Source organism: Heterocephalus glaber, unplaced genomic scaffold (genome assembly GCF_053883595.1).
Source record: "Heterocephalus glaber isolate CG9 unplaced genomic scaffold, H.glaber_assembly_v1.0 deba00001729, whole genome shotgun sequence".
NCBI lineage: Eukaryota > Metazoa > Chordata > Mammalia > Rodentia > Bathyergidae > Heterocephalus > Heterocephalus glaber.
In genome coordinates, this window is record NW_028258440.1 from 71,438 (window position 1) to 84,951 (window position 13,514).

At 38.8% G+C, this 13,514-nt stretch overlaps 1 pseudogene; it reads left to right on the top strand.

Moving 5' to 3' along the window:
• The first annotated feature begins 4,074 nt into the window (after positions 1-4,074).
• Positions 4,075-9,230, top strand: LOC101706803 (putative COBW domain-containing protein 7 pseudogene; annotated as a pseudogene).
• Positions 9,231-13,514: the final 4,284 nt, after the last annotated feature.

A 13,514-nucleotide genomic window follows, 5' to 3' on the forward strand; every position in this document is an offset into this window, starting at 1 on the left:
ATCTAAAGATTAATAAAGTTTAATGGTTATACTAGTAAAATTGAGAGTGTGAGGAATAGTAGAATGAAAGAAGAAAAGTTAAGCAGTGAAAGATGAGAAGGTGAGAAGAGTAAGATAAAGGACTTATTAGCGGAGTAAAAGGAAATTGATATAATTAAAGGTAATAGAAAAGAACAAACAAGACAAAAAGAATACAAATAATTAAAAAGTAAAAAAAAATTAAAAGGAGAAAAAAGTAAGAAAGGAAAACACCACAATCCCAAAAAAATCCAATGAAGGAGAAAAAAAATGAGTCCAAAAATAATTCCTCTGTGTATTTGAATGAGTGGTTTTATTCTAAAATGTACTGTTTTGGAATCCAGCAAGTCACGGTTTTCTCTTATCTTTGTGGTATATGAGATGCTCTACTGTTCCCCGTGCCCTTCAGTCTTAAATAATCAACCCTTTCTCACAATGGTACCTGATTAAACACTGGCAATATGATGGATGCTGCCCTGGATTCCTTCTCCACCTGTAGCCTGCAGTGCAGAAGGAATTGCTTTCTGAGTAAAACCTTACACTGTTTTTGCAGTTTACAATAGCCATGGGCTTTTCTTGGGGCTACCACTGCTGGTTCAGTCATTGTCTCTCCCTAGAGCTCCCAAACCCTGGGACTTATCTTGTATTTGTAGAGACAGGTTCCCCTCTTCAGGAACCAAGGTGAGATTTCCAGGCTGCTTTGTTCTTTTCTCTGCATTGTGCTCCATTTCTCCAGCTTCTCTGTAGTTTCTAATTTTCCAATCATTTTTCACCCAACTCCTGGAGATCTACTTCTTTTTCACTCTTCTCCAAGTAGTTATTTTCCAAGCTCTGGATTCCTAGTCCCAAAGAGGCTATATTTTGCTGCTGATCATTGCTCTGCCATTTTGGTCTTCTAGTGTCCTTATAAAAGAGGCCACAGGAAATTGCCTTGCTCCTTCTGCCATGTGAGCATACACCAACAAGGAACCATCTATGAGCAAGTAGCCCTCACCACATACCAAATCTATTGGCACTGGATTTTAAACTTCCAAGCCTCTAGAACTGATAAAAACTAACACATTTTCCTAGTCTATAAGGCTCCCAGATGAAAGTATTTTGTTATAGCAGCCGAATAGACTAAGAAAGAATATAAGGTTGGTAGCTTTATTATGTTTAAAGACACAAGAGGTGATTAGAAACATGCAGAATATGGAGTTTCCAACAATGGTCAAGTCTCTTGTTCTTCTCTAGGTGAGGAGTTTGGGGTATTCATACAAGAGCAAGCCTACCACAGAACATCAGAAACCAAGCACAGTGAGGAGGGCTTCTGTGGCCTGGGGGGCGGGGAGTCCTGGGAAAGGATGTCACAGTCTAATGAGGTGAAGGTACATATCTATGTGAGCGTAGCCTGACACAGAGCCCATCTGAGTTTGGTTAGATGGGCACCCACAAGGAAGAGTTCCATGTGTTGGAAAGTTAATCCCCAAATTCATATGTTAATGGGATTTGGAGGTGGAACATTGAGGAAATGATTGGGGCTTTGTTAGGAAAGTGAGCTCTTCCTGGCATATTTTCTGTCTTGCCATTTGATGCCCTCTGTCATGCCATGAATCAGTACAAAGGCCCTCATCAGATACTGAGCAGATGTTGCACCATATTCTTGGGCTTCCCAGCCTCTAAGACTGTAAGCTAAAGAAACATTTATTCTTCATAAATTTCCCATTCTGTGGTATTCGATTATAGCAATGGAAAATAAACTAAGACATGAGTTGAGAACAGTATCCATGGAGAGAGGTGCCAAAGGCAGAAGTTAGAGATTAATCTATTAACCAGAGTGACAATACAATATTTTAAAATACATAGAGCATAAGGGGGCATAATTGTAAGGAACTTCAGCAATTTTTAAAGTGAGGATTTTTTAAAAACATGGAAGTCTAATTTCACCGCTTGTATTGGAGGTCTTAGCCACAGCAATAAGATAAGAGGAAGCCAGGTGTGGTGGCACGCGCCTGTAATTCCAGCACTCGGGAGGCTGAGGCAGGAGGATTGCTGTGAGTTCGAGGCCAGCCTGGGCTACATAGTGAATGCACAGCCAGCCTGAATTACAAAGTGAGACGCTGTCTCATAAAAAAGAAAAAAATAAGAGGAAGAAATAAAGGCTTCCAAACAGAGAAGAAGGTGGTCTAATTATCCCTGCTTGCACACAACAAAATTAAAATTCAATTTATTTGAATATAAACTTTTTTATAAGCTTAGGCATGTGGAAATAAGTGTTTAATTAATTGAGATTTCCATGAGAAGACAAATCCAAGGCTTATGAAAAAAGGGCATTTGCATTATATTCCACTGTAAATAACAGGGAAAAGACAGAATGTTCAAGTACTGAAATAAAAGAATTGTCAAGCCAGAGTCCTACATCCATTGAAAATATCCTCTAGGAATAAAAGGGGAAAACAAGGGGGGGCGGGGATTTAGCTCAGTAGTTCCACCACCTGTCTCACAAGCTCAAGGTCCCAAGTTCGATCCCCGGTACCAAAAAAGGCGGGGGGGGGGGATCAAGACATTTTCAGAAGTAAAACCAAAGAACATATTATCATCAGATCTACCCACTAAAGGAAGTTCTCTAAACCTAAATAAAAAGATTAAAAAAAGGAATCTGGGAACATCAGAAAAATAAAGCAGTGGGGAAAAAAATCATAGGTAGATACAATATATTTTATTTTTACTCTTGAAATTTCTAAATTATGTTTCATGGTTGAAACAAAAATGATAGCGCTGTCGGGCTGGGGATTTAGCTCAGTGGTTCCACCACCTGCCTCACAAGCTGAGGACCTGGGTTCGATCCCCGGTACCAAAAAAAAAAAAAAATGATAGCACTGTCTGATGTGGTTTTAAATGCATGTAGATGAAATATTTAAGACACTATAAATAGAAGACATAAAAAAATTAGACTGTGATAAATACTGTATGTATAATATAATACCTAGAGCAACCATTAAAAATATCTACATAGGGTCAGGGATGTAGCTCAGCAGCACAGCACCTGCCTGGCATGCACAAGACCCTCAGTTCGATTCCCAGTCCAAAAAAAAAAAAAAATGTGGGGCCGGGGATTTAGCTCAGTGGTGCCACCACCTGCCTCACAAGCCCAAGGTCCTGGTTTCTATCCCCATAACCAAAAAAAAGAAATGTATACAAAGAGATGCACTAAACAAAACCTCAATAGATGAAAATGAAATTCTTAAGAAATGTTCAAGTAACCCAGTGGGACAAAATACCTGCCACCCACCACTTACAGGAGGAGAGGTTTATTTTGGCTCATGGTTTCAGTCCATAGTCAGCTGGCTCCAAGGTATAAATGGCGTGGTGGAGGAAACTGTGGGCTGCATGGCAGCTGGGAAGCAGAGAGAGAAGGGAAGAGCTGGGGACAAGAATACACCCTTCCAAGTCATGACCTCAGTGACCCATTTCCAACCAGACCCTACCGCTTAACAGCACATTCAGCCGCACTGAATACATCAATGGATTAATCTACTAATGAGTATAGATAGCTCCCCCATGACCCAGTCACCCCCCAAACATGTGAGACTTTAGGAGGACATTTCATTTATTTATTGTTTTTTGAGACAGGCTCTTGCTATGTATTCCAGGCTGGCCTTGAACTCACTATGTAGCCCAAGCTGGCATCGAATTTGCAGTGATCCTCCTGTCTCAGCCTCCTGAGTGCTGGTATTACAGGTATGTGCCACATGCCCAGCTCTTGGGGGACGTTTTATATCTATATATCTATATATAATAACACATAGAGCTAGGCATTGTGGTATACGCCTATAATCCCAGGACTACGGAGACTGAGGCAGGAGGATTGCTATAAGTTTGAGGCCAGCCTGGGCTACATAGTGAGTTCAATGCCAGCCTGAACTACACAGTGAGACACTGTCTCATAATAAATAAATAAATGCATACATACATACTATAACACACAGAAAGGCAAAAAATACCACATAAAAAGTACTATTCTGCCATACAAAGGAATGAAGTATCAGTACAATTTAGATAGACTTCAAAGGCATCATGCTAGGTGAACAAAAGGCAATCTCTAAAGGTAATGTATTCAAGAAGGGAAAAGAAAAATTATGAGAAAAGAAAAAAATGGAAATGATGTCTTTGTAAGTAGGGAAGGGTGGAGGGGGTGAAGGGCGCACAGGTAATGGGGAAGAAATAAGAATCAAAATATATCATGTAGTCTCTCTTGGTTCTTATTTTTCACCCTTGCCCAGCCCTCCCTTCAAACCCTCCATTCCTCCCTATTTACAAAGATTTTGTTCCTATTTTTCCATTTGCTCATATTAATCCCATTCCCTTCTATCCTTTCCTCTAGCCCTCCCACTTTCTTCCCCTTTGCCCCTTTTCTTCCTATTTCACATGACCTATTATACATTTTAGTTCTTCTTTACACTTTCAGTTTCTCACACCAGAGAAACGATTTGGTATTTACACATGTGTGTCCTATTTATTTCACTTAAGAGTATCACCTCCATGTGCATCCACTTAGCTATAAATGTCTCTAATTTCTCATTTTTTATGGCTGAGTAGTACTCCATTTTATAAAAGAACGACATTTTCTTGATCCAGTCTCCAGTTGATGGGCATTTGGGCTGTTTCCAAGTTTTAGCTATCACAAACTGCGCTGCTGTGAACATGGGCGCACATATATCACTGTGGTATGATTCTTTTAATTCTTTGGGGAAGATCCCCAGCAGTGGAATAGCGGGGTCAAATGGGACTTCCAGTCCTAGTTCTTTGAGGTATCTCCATACTGATTTCCACAGTGGTTGCACCAGTCTACACTCCCACCAGCAGTGGAGCAGGGTTCCTCTTTCCCCACAGCCCCGCCAGCATTTGTTCTTGGTTGATTTCATGATAGCAGCCATTCTTTCTGGAGTGAAGTGAAATCTCAGCGTTGTTTCCATTTGCATCTCAAGAATGACCAGTGATGTTGAACATTTTTTCATGTATTTATTTGCTATTTCTACTTCTTTGTCTGAGAAATGTCTGTTCATTTCAGATGCCCATTTTTGGATTGGGTCTTTAAATTTGGGAGGTCTGATCTTTTTAAGTTCTTTATAGATTCGAGAGAGTAGACCTTTGTCTGAGGAAGAGCAGGTGAAGATTTTTTCCCACATTGTGGGTTGTCTCTTCACACTGCTGGTGGTTTCTCTTGCTGTGCAGAAGCTTTTTAATAGGAAGAGATCCCACTTGTTGATTGTTTGTGCTAGTTCATGGGCCACTGAGGTTTTGTTCATAAAATCTTTTCCTACACCAGTGTCTTCAAGGGTTCTGCCTGACCTCTGTTCCAACTGGTTCAGAGTTTCTATTTTAATATTTAGATCTTTAATCCGTTTTGATTTTAGTTCAGTGCATGGTGAGAGATATAGGTCTAGTTTTAGTCTTTGGCAAGTTGAAGCCCAATTTTTCCAGCACCATTTATTAAAGAGGCTATCTTTCCTCCAGTGAGGGTGTTGGCTCCTTTATCGAAGATGAGATGGCTGAGTGTGTCTGGCGTTGTTTCTGCATCTTCTAATCTGTTCCACTATGTAAAGGTGCAAATTTCCAATGAAGAATGTCATTATATTGTATACCTAAAATGTACCAATGATTAGAGTGAAAAATTGATAATGAAAAATAGGAAGAAAAGGTCCGAAGGGGTAGGGGTATTGGTAGGGGCAGGGGAAAGGAAAGAAGGGAAAGGAAAAATAATGAGAAATGGAAAAAATGGAAATAAAGTCTTTGTAAATAGGGAAGGGTGGAGGGGGTGAAGGGAGGGCTAGGAATGGGGAAAAAATAAGAACCAAGATGCATTATGTAAAGGTACAATTCCCAATGAGAAATGTAATTGTGTTTCATACCTACAATGTACCAATAAAAGAATTTAATAAAGTGCAAAAAAAAGATATATCATGTACAGGTACAAACACCCAATGATAAATGTAAACATATTGTATACCTAAAATGTACCAATAAAAGAACTTAAGAATAAAAATAAGTAAATTTTTAAAAAGGTAATGCACTGTATGATTCCATCTATATCACAGACAGAATGACAACAATTGAGACAGTGAACAGAATAGTGGTTGTCAGAGGCTTGGAATGATGGAGAAAGAAGTTTGAGAAGGTGGTACAGTTATGAAAGAGTAGCATGAGGGATCCTTGTGAGGTTTCCAGGCCATGATGGTGGTCACACAGAACTTCACATGGGATTGAAAAATTCTACCACACTTAAAGTATAAAAGTATTAAGTATTAAAGTATTGTGCACCACACTTAAAGTATTAAAAGTTCAGTTTCTCTCTTCTTTGACAATTCTTGCATATTAAACTAATACAGCTGGGTGTGGTGCTACATGCCTATAATCCCAGCACCTGGGAGGCTGAGGCAGGAGAATCATTGAGAGTTCAAGGCCACCCTGGGCTACATAGTGAGTTCAAGGCCACTTGGGACTACATCTCAAAAAGCAAAACAAAACAAATTTAAGAATTAAAATAAAATAATAAAAAAGTTAAGATATTATAAAAGAAAGAATTTTGGAATATCATCTATAAATTAATCAAAACAGAATCTCCTTACTTCAAGAGACTTTATAATGTAATTCATTAATCACCTTTTAGGTAGGAAAACATCTCACTCATACAATGAGAAATAAAGGGGTTTTTCCCATTTACAAATATTCAGAAATCAGAGAGCTTATAGGAACAATTTTATAATAGCAAATATGGATCAAAAATCAACACAAAAATTTTTAAATATTATATATACATATATATTATTTATACATTGAAATGTTGTTCTCCTTTTCAGGGATAACAAAGCATTTTCTTGAGTGATTTAACCTCAAGGTAATGCAGACAAAATAAAAAACAATGGCAAACCAGACACTGAACAAATGATATATTACCATCATCTTCAACTGGACCTAAAGTATCAGCAGATGGTCAGACCGTTAAAGCCAGATTTCCTGTCATGATCTGCTAATAAAGAAATTATTGGTTCAGTGAAAATTAGAATCACAAGTAGATTTACACAAGAATCAGAAATAGAAATAAAAGCCAAGAGATAGGAGGAAGATTTCTCTTTCCATTTGAGATTCATTATTTTTGAACCAAAAAAAGAATGTGTACATAAATTTTAAAAAGGCATGAGGTACATTTATTAGGGAAAATAGTTTAAGAAAATGGCACTGTGAGAGCCAGGCATGGTGCTACATGCTTGTAATTGCAGCACTTGTGAGGCTAAGGCTGGAGGATCACAAGTTCGAGGCCAGCCTGAGCTACATAGAGAGTTCAAGGCCTGCCTGAACTACAATATACTTCAAGAACCTAAAAACAGAGTGGTTGGATTTGATCAATACTTGCTGGAGGATATATGGAAATATCACACTGAACCTCATTAATATGTACAATTAATGTCTTAATACAATTGAACTTAACAACATTCCAGTTTATGTATATGCTACATTTTGTTCATCTCTTCATCAGTTCATGGGCAATGAACTTTTTCCTCTTTTTAACTATTATGAATACTGTAATGCTACTGTGAACATACATTTTAGAGTCAGAATTAAAATGTTAAACCACAGAGCCGGGCTTGATGGTGCACACCTATAATCGTAGAACTCAGGAGGCTGAGGCAGAAAGTTCAAGGCTAGCCTAAGCTACACAAAGGAGTTCAAGGCCAGCCTGAACTACATAGAGAGACCTTGTCTCAAAAATAAAAAAAGTTAAACCACAGTACAAGAAAGAATCTAGATAAAAAACATAAAACCAAGATGAACAAATCTAGAAGGAAAGAACTAATAAAAATAGTAGCAAAAAATGGTAAATAGGAAAAATGCAATAGAAAAAAATAAAGAAAAAATAGGTTCTTTGAAAATAGTTTTTAAATTGATAAACCTATAACAAGAATTGTCAAGGAAAAAAGAGAGTAAGTATCAATTGCCCATATGAAGAGTACCATCTCTACATATCATACAAATTTTAAGAAGAAAAGAAAATATTGGTCCCAGGTCTTGAGATGAAGGAGGAGTGTGCTGGAGGCCCAGATGTTATGGGCCATTGGAACTGTGGATGAGGAAGAGAAGCATGTGCTGAAGTGGTTCCTATGGGAGGAAGCAAAGAGAGGAGGGGGAAAAGTACAGCCTTGGCACCAACATCCTGGTCACAGTCATTATGGGATATTTCTGTGCTGGGAAGAAAACACTTACAGAACTGTATTTTGACAGATAAATTTGGGAAAGGAGTAGCTGTTGTGTTAGAGGAACTCAGGGAAATGGGTACGGTACAATGGTAAGCTCTATGAAGCGTGGCTGGAACTAGGAAACTACTGTCTCTGCTATTGAGTGAAAAATAATGGCCTGCAAGGCAGACAGGATTTGATGTGGAAAGGAAATAAGATTATATACCGTTAGAGATCACTCGGTTATCAGGTCCTGGTATGTTTTTTATGTTTGGGGGCGATGCTCAATTAGGGAGTAATGATTATCTTGATGGTATGATAGCTATTGTGTATTCAAAACATGGATTAAAATATTTAACAGGAGAAAATTTGATGACCTCATCAGTGATGCTGTTAGACAAGTTGCTTTGGCAAACATCCTTCCCATCAGTAAAACAGACTGGGTTCCAGAAGAGGATTTAGGCAAATTAAAAACAGCCATGAGATCAATAAACAGGCTAGGAAAAGTTTTAGAACCCTGAAGATCAACAGTTGATCTGTCTAATGTATTAGTCTCTGAGATATGTTTGCAGAAAAATGTTCAACATGTGCTGGCAACGCAGCCTCGCCAGATCAAAATATTGTTACAGTCACATTGGAAGTATGAAGAAATGCAAGGGAAGAAGGTTTAAATGTACTTATTCAGAAACTCCTGTCAGAAAAGATTGTGAGAAACAAGGGCAATTGCTGCATGGAGGCCAGAGGGGGCCAAAGGGGCTGTGTATATCAAAGACAAAACACAAGTGATGGTTCTAGGTGTCCATGGACCTGCGGTCTGGAAGAACTTTCGCTGACTGGAAAGATGACACTGACAGAGCAAATTGGTTGGTCCCGACTGGCAAGAATTTAGATAAGCATATCTGTAAGCAACTATTTATAGCTACTGAGACAGAAAAGCAGTGGACAGCACATTTTAAAGGAGATCAAGTTGTCTGTAATACTGGAAGCGCTGCTTATTAAAAAGAGTTGGAAGGCAAAAATGAGAAAGTTTCCTGTTGGATGTATTTCAAGCATCTGAACTTTTCATTACATTGAATATGGATTAATATTCTTTATAATACTATTTATTTTGTGGAATAGACAAATTTAGTAAATCAGTACTGAGAGACATTTGACACTAGTAATAATAAGATAAAATATGTCATACCACTGCCCCAGAGCACCAAGGAGGTGAGCCACTTGGGTGCCAGCACACACACAACAACCCCCCCTGAGCTGTGCCGAGCCATTACCTGGATCCACACTGCAGAGTTGCAGGGGTCATAAAGGACGTTATTCTGAGCTTGAGAAGATAGAGTAGAAGTGAACAACAGAAAGAGGGCCTCTCTGAGGCCCCTTGATGAAAATTAAGGCCCACCGGAAAAGTGAAGAAAATCTCTACAATAAAGGCACACCAGACCACCTTAGTTGGGGGAGCAGCAGTGTGCAGCAGAGCAGCGAGGCTGCAAGCACGTCCCAGCCAGGGCTCCTCCCTGACCCCAGAGGCTGGGGGACACTGGCCCATGCCAAGGGACTACCTAGAAAACAGCTGCACAAGCACACAAGCAACAGCCAGAGGTTTGCCCCAATACCATCAGTAAATGCGCCAGAACCTAGCCAAAAGCTTGCTCACACAACAGGAACTGAGGAACACAGCCTCCAGCCAAAGACTCTCCCAGACAACAGCTACATAGGGGCCCTAGCCAATGCCACACCTAGATATCATCCCAAGTGTGCAGAGGCCCCAGCCATAAGCCCACCCAGACAACAGGTTAGCTCAGGGATCCAGAATGCCACCTTTCTGAACCCAGAATTAGTGTACTGGTGAGCAGCAGAGAAAAGGAAACTATGTGGAGGCTTGCTGAGGATTGAAGACCACTGGGTGAGCAAAAAGTTGCCTCAATAAAGGCACAGGGGGCTACATCTGTTGAAATGAGAAGACAGGTAAACAAGCCTCAAGACCAGACTTCCAGATCACCTAAGGCAACCCCAAAGGGCAACGAGATGGAACAATCTGATACTCAATCACCTGGATTCCCTGAACTAGCAACAAAAGAGGATCTGGAAAAAATGAAATCAGAAATAATTTCTCAGATAACAGCAGAGACTGTGCCCATAGTGCAAGACATGATTAATAAATCTAGAGAGGATACAGATAAAAAATAGAGGAACTAAGGAACATGATGGAATCCCAACATAGTAAACAAATGGAATCCATAAAACAGATGCAAACAGATTTCCGCAGGAGATTAAAAACTCCACTGAAAGTCTACACAGCAGAATGAGCCAATGCAAGGACAGAATTTCAGATATTGAAGATAAGATTGCAATTAGTGACCAGGGAAAGAAAAATTGGCTTAAAATAGTAAGGTACAATGAGAAATGAATCCAGCACCTGCTAAATGATGCAAAGAAGAATAACATAAGACTGATTGGAGTCAATGAAGAAACAGGAGAGAGTGCAGGTGACATAACAAAACTCTTCACAGAAGTGATGGTAGAAAACTTCCCAAGGAGGGGAAAACAACTTGACATACAGAAAAGTGAGGCATATAGGACACCAACTAGCCATGATCAAAAAAAATCTACACGTAGGCATATAATAGTTAAGATTCCAGAAACCTGACAGAAGAACAAAATTCTACAAGCAGTGAGAGAAAAGAAACAAATCACATACAAAGGAAAGCACATCAGACTCACAGTAGACTTCTCAGTGCAAACCTTCAAGGCAACAAGAGCTTGGAGCAATATATTTCAAGCCCTAAAGGAAAACAGCCTCCAACCTGGAGGATGTACCCTGCAAAACTATCTTTCAAAATTGTTGGAGAAATAAGATACTTTCATGTCAAAGAGCACCTTAGGAAATTCATAAATACCAAACCAGCACTCCAAAAACTATTAGACAATATCCTAGGAAAAGACAATGAGGGTCACAGCCCCAGGAAGCCCAGCAGAATGAATCCATCAGGCATGACAAGAAATTAAATGCAGAGGGGAAGAAGCCAACAAAAAGAAAAGTCATGACAATGATAAGTCAATATGTATCAGTTATAACTATCAATGTAAATGGTCTCAATTCAACAATCAAAAGAAATAGACTGGCAGAATGGGTCAAGAAGCAAGATCCAACAATATGCTGCATGCAAGAAACACACTTAATTGAAAAAGAAATTCATAGTCTGAAAGTTAAAGGGTGAAAAACAATACTCTATGCAACAGAAACCCGAAAAAAGCAGGAGCACCCATCCTCTTTGCATATCAAGTGGATTTCAAACCAAAATCTGAAACACTTCTGGTCCCAAGAATTTCAGATGAGGGACAGTCGACCTGTATGTATGTACAAATCTATTGTGAACATGTGTTTTCATTTCTCTGAAGTAAAAACTTAAGAACATAACTGTTGGTTCTTAACAGTAATGTAAGACATTTCTATATTGTTTTCCAAAATAATTTTATCATTTTACATACACATTAGCAGTATTAGAAAGTTCTAACTGGTTCACACCTAAGCTGACATTTGTTCTTTTAAAACCTTTAAATAATCTCCCTAATGAGTGTATAATATGATCTTGTTATTATACTTATTAGTATTTTTCTGATTCTAGTATTGCACACCTTTTCTTCAGCTGTACTGGCTATTTATCATCTTCTTGTGTCTACTTTTTAATTGGGTTGTCTATTAATGAGCTGTAACAGTTCTTTATATATTCTGGACATAGGTTATATGTATTATCACTATGTTCTGGTTAAGGACTACTTTCCTTATTTTTTTATTTTATTGGTACATTTTAGGTATACAATATACTGACATTCATCATTGGAAATTTGCACCTTTACATACTCTCTTGGTTCTTATTTTTCCCCCTTCCCCTGCCCTCCCTTCAACCCCTCCATCCCTCCCTATTTACAAAGATTTTGTTTCCATTTTTTCATTTTCTAATATTAATTCCATTCCCTTCTTTCCATTCCCCTACCCCTCCCAATTCCCCTTTCCCTTTGCCCCTTTTCTTCCTATTTCATATTATCTATTATACCTTTAAGTCCTTCTTTACACTTTCAGGTTCTCACACTAGAAAGACTGTTTGGTATTTACACATGTGTGTCCTATTTATTTCACTTAAGAGTATTGCCTCAATATGCATCCATTTACCAATAAATGTCTCTAATTTGTCATTTTTCATGGCTAAGTAGTACTCCATTTTATTTTTTTAAAACATGTTCTTTCTCCAGTCTCCAGTTGATGGGCAATTGCACTGCTTCCAAGTTTTAGCTATTACAAATTGTGCTGCTATGATCATGGGTACACATATATCACTGTGGTATGATTCTTTTAATTCATTGGGGAAGATACCCAGTAAAAGAATAGCTGGGTCAAATGGGACTTCCAGTCCTAGTTCTCTGAGGTATCTCCATACTGAGTTCCACAGTGCTTGCACCAGTCTACACTCCCACCAGCAGTGGAGCAGGGTTCCTCTTTCCCCCACAGCCTGCCAGCATTTGTTATTGGTTGATTTCATTATAGCAGCCATTCTTTCTGGAGTGAGGCAGAATCTCAGCGTTGTTTTCATTTGCACCTCTCTAATGACAAGTGATGTTGAACAGTTTTTCATATGTTTATTTGCTATTTCTACTTCTTTTTCTGAGAAATGTCTGTTCATTTCAGATGCGATTTTCTGATTGGGTCTGTAAATTTGGGAGGTTTCATTTTTTTAAATTCTTTATACATTCGAGATAGTAGACCTTTGTCTGAGGAAGAGCATGTGAAGTTTTTTTTCCCCACATTGTGGGTTGTCTCTTCACACTGTTGGTTGTTTCTCTTGCTGTGCAGAAGCTTCTTAATAAGAAGAGATCCCACTTGTTGATTGTTTGTGCTAGTTAACAGGCAACTGAAATTATGTTCATAAAAGTGTTCCTACACCAATTTCTTCAAGAGTAGTACCTAACCTCTGTTCCAGCCAGTTCAGTGATTCTATTTTAATATTTAGATCTTTAATCCATTTCGATTTTAGTTCATTGCATGGTGAGAGATAGGTCTAGTTTTAATCTTTGGCAAGCTGAAACCCAATTTTTCCAGCACCATTTATCAAAGAGGCTATCTTTCCTTCAGTGAGGGTGTTTGGCTCCTTTCTCTAAGATGAGGTGGCTGAGTGTGTCTGGAGTTGTTTCTGCATCTTCTAATCTGTTCCACTGGTCCTCAGATCTGTTTTTTCCCAGCACCATGCTGTTTTTATCACAGTAGTTTTGTAGTATAGTTTCAAGTTGAGG